At 42.9% G+C, this 4,139-nt stretch overlaps 1 non-coding gene across 1 annotated transcript; it reads right to left on the minus strand.

Annotated features, from left to right (window-relative positions):
- Positions 1–1,060: 1,060 nt before the first annotated feature.
- Positions 1,061–1,172, minus strand: LOC129549118 (U6 spliceosomal RNA). The gene has a single exon (XR_008684481.1). It is a non-coding gene; the product is annotated as a U6 spliceosomal RNA (small nuclear RNA).
- Between the last annotated feature and the right edge of the window lie 2,967 nt (positions 1,173–4,139).

Here is a 4,139-nt window from a genome sequence, read left to right on the forward strand (position 1 = left end):
TGTGTGTGTGTTCGAATGTGCACTTGGTTTCCAAGCACTAACAGGAATGTGACTGCTTTCATTACTCAAAGCACTAAACAGAGTACTTCAAATGAAATAAACACTTGAAGAAGGAGTGGGGGGAAAAAACTCTTTGTGTTAAAGAAGATACTATCTGCTGCAGGGCAGACGACAGTGACTGCAATAAATATTTTCTCCCTTGGCATCTCTCCCTGTCTTTCTTCTTTCCATCTACTTCTTCTACCCATCTTTATTGCCATTTCTTTCTTTGGACTTGGTTTTATGTTCTGGATGTGGTTAAGTAAGTAAGCATTAGTTGCTCAGTCGTGCCTGACTCTTTGCAACACCACGGACTGCAGTGCACCAGGCTCCTGCGCCCATGAGATTTTCCAGGCAAGGATACTGGAGTGGGTTGCCATTTCCTTTTCCAGGGTATCTTCCCGACCCAGGAATGGAACCCGGGTCTCCTGCACTCCAGGCAGATTCTCTACTGACTGAGCTACAAGGCTAAACAGACAAAAAAAGAAAAAAAAGTAAAACACCTATTCTCTAACCCCTGAAAGGAGATGCACATAAGCCCCTGGCTTTTCTGGCCTGTCCCCGAACTCTTCAGGAGCTCTCCCACCATATTTTTGAATGGAATGAGTCTGGCAAGAAAGGAAACAATATAAAGCATTAATCATCTGACTGGTTTATTCAACTCACAACCAAGTCCTGTTCTAGAAACTGAAGGACCAGGAATTAGATGTGGTCCCAGTACTCATGAAACTGACAGCCTGAAGAAGGATACCGATATAAAAATGACACCAAACATTTTAAGAGTGGTCATTATGTGCTAAACTCTAAGCTCTTTGAAGTGAAGTGCTAGTTACTCAGTCGTGTCTGACCTTTTGTGACCCCATGGACCGGGGCTCCTCTGTCCATGGAAAGCTCCAGGCAAGGATACCAGAGTGGGTTGCCATTCCCTTCACCAGGGGATCTTCCCGACTCAGGGATCAAACCCAGGTCCCCTGCATTGCAGGCAGACTCTTTACTGTCTGAGCCACAAAGAAAGCTCATTAAAAAAATGGAACGCTTCAATAATTTGCGTCTCATTCTTATGCAGTTGCTATGCTAATCTTCTCTGTGTCCTTTCAGTTTGAGTATATGTGTTGACAAAGTGATATAAGCACTTTTCGTACTTTAAAATCATTTACTCTTAATGTATGGATTTGAGAGTTGGACTGTGAAGAAAGCTGAGCGCTGAAGAATTGATGCTTTTGAACTGTGGTGTTGGAGAAGACTCTTGAGAGTCCATTGGACTGCAAGGAGATCCACTCAGTCCATCCTAAAGGAGATCAGTCCTTGGTGTCATTGGAAGGACTGATGTTGAAGCTGAAACTCCAATATTTTGGCCACCTGATGCAAAGAGCTGATTCACTTGAAAAGACCCTGATGCTGGGAAAGATTGAGGGCAGGAGGAGAAGGGGACGATAGAGGATGAGATGGTTGGATGGCATCACCGACTCAATGGACATGGGTTTGGGGGTACTCCGGGAGTTGGTGATGGACAGGCAGGCCTTGCATGCTGCGGTTCATGGGGTCGCAAAGAGTCGGACACGACTTAGAGACTGAACTGAACTGACTGACTCTTAATGTCAGTCCAAAGAGTTAGTGATACTACCATCCTCATGATACAGGAGAAAAGTAAGAGAGACGAGAGGTACGTGGAGTTCAAATCACTCAAATAAATCCAAAGGCCACAAGATTGGTAAGGGAGGTAGCTATGATTTAAACCAAGGGACTCTGGCCCCAAGCTAGAGTGTTATATCACCTCTTTGTATGTTGGCAGAAAACCTGGATGTTTCAGCCAATTGTCCCCATTGCCAAACACACACACACCTACAAACACAAAATGTTAAGTTTCTCTCTCAGCTCCCCAGACTGCAGCTTTGTTTTGTTTCTTTTTCAAAACCACTTTGGTGAAGTGTGAAAAGTGAAAGTTTCTCGGTCCTGTCCATGGAATTCTCCAGGCAAGAATATTGGAAAGGGTTGCCATTCCTTTCTCCAGGGGAGCATCTGGATCCAGGTATGGAAACCAGGTCTTCCGCATTGCGGGTGGACTCTTTGCTGATTGAGTCACCACAGAAAAGCCCATCTCATAAGGGGTTTTAGTGCAGCTCAATATTGCTTCCTCTTTCAGGTTCGGTTTAGTTCAGTTGCTCAGTCGTGTCCGACTCTCTGTGACCCCATGAATCACAGCACGCTGGGCCTCCCTGTCCATCACCAACTCCCGGAGTTCACTCAAACTCATGTCCACAGAGTTGGTGATGCCATCCAGCCATCTCATTCTCCGTCGTCCCCTTCTCCTCCCGCCCCCAACCCTTCCCAGCATCAGAGTCTTTTCCAGTGAGTCAACTCGTCGCATGAGGTGGCCAAAGGATTGGAGTTTCAGCTTTAGCATCAGTCCCTCCAATGAACACCCAGGATTGATCTCCTTTAGAATGGACTGGTTGGATCTCCTTGCAGTCCAAGGGACTCTCAAGAGACTTCTCCAACACCACAGTTCAAAAGCATCAATTCTTTGGCGATCAGCTTTCTTCATGGTCCAACTCTCACATCCATACATGACCACGGGAAAAACCATAGCCTTGACTAGACGGACCTTTGTTGGCAAAGTAATGTCTCTGCTTTTTAATATGGTATCTAGGTTGGTCATAACTTTCCTTCCAAGGAGTAAGCGTCTTTTAATTTCCTGGCTGCAATCAGCATCTGCAGTGATTTTGGAGCCCCCAAAAATAAAGTCTGACACTGTTTCCACTGTTTTTCCATCTATTTCCCATGAAGTGATGGGACCAGATGCCATGATCTTTGTTTTCTGAATGTTGAACTTCAAGCCAACCTTTTCACTCTCCTCTTTCACTTTCATCAAGAGGCTTCAGCTTAACACATTGCTGTTGAGTAAGCATCATGCATAAAAACATCAAGGGTTAATTTTTGTTTGTTTTGCTTGTTTTGGGAAAAGTGAAAATACTAATAAAGTGAAACCTAAGCATATAATCCAAGGTGGGACCTGGTATATACACAAGGGACTTCAATACTAAAACAAATAATGTGCTTTATAAGCAAAATTGACTATCCAGTAGCCAATTTTACTTTGCTTTCCCCTCAGCTTTAGAGCATTACTACTAATAAGATAGATAGAGGCTTCAGTTTTATAAAATGGGACATGGAGAAATGATAAAATTTTCTCATTACTAATACCTGAGGCCTGGCATGGTTAGAATTCCACTGGGCTTGGAGTTAGGTGCTTTGGGTGCAAATTTTGAGCCAAGTTACTTAATATCCTTAAATCTCCATTTTATTGTCTGCGAAAGGAAAAGAAGATAGCAATACTTACCTACCAACTACCTATAAAACTATTATAAATAGCAGCATGTGTTAATATAAATAAAAGCAACAATGAAAACAGCTTTCATAAACTAGTGCATGATCCACAGGGATGGTGTTCAGTTCAGTCACTCAGTCGTGTCTGACTCTTTGAGACCCCATGGACTGCAGCACGCCAGGCCTCCCTGTCCATCACCAACTCCCAGAGTTTGCTCAGATTCATAGGGACAGTGTTATATATGATAAACACCTTAAGAATATTGACTAAGATTCACGTGATAAGCCAGCACAACAATTAATTCTTTCAAGACATTTAGTAAATATGAGATTAACTAACCATCTGAGTTTCATTAATAGATGTGTGAATAATTGAACATGGAAAAGAAATGCAAAAGAGCGAAATGGCTGTCTGAGGAGGCCTTACAAATAGCTGTAAAAAGAAGAGAGGCGAAAAGCAAAGGAGAAAAGGAAAGATATAAGCATCTGAATGCAGAGTTCCAAAGAATAGCAAGGAGAGATAAGAAAGCCTTCCTCAGTGATCAATGCAAAGAAATAGAGGAAAACAACAGAATAGGAAAAACAAGAGACCTCTTCAAGAAAATTAGAGATTCCAAGGGAACATTTCATGCAAAGATGGGCTCGATAAAGGACAGAAATGGTATGGACCTAACAGAAGCAGAAGATATTAAGAAGAGGTGGCAGGAATACACAGAAGAACTGTACAAAAAAGACCTTCACGACCAAGATAGTCACGATAATGTGATCACTGA

Source organism: Moschus berezovskii, chromosome 25 (genome assembly GCF_049115385.1).
Source record: "Moschus berezovskii isolate FMDL1 chromosome 25, NW_MosBer_1.0, whole genome shotgun sequence".
Classification (NCBI taxonomy): domain Eukaryota; kingdom Metazoa; phylum Chordata; class Mammalia; order Artiodactyla; family Moschidae; genus Moschus; species Moschus berezovskii.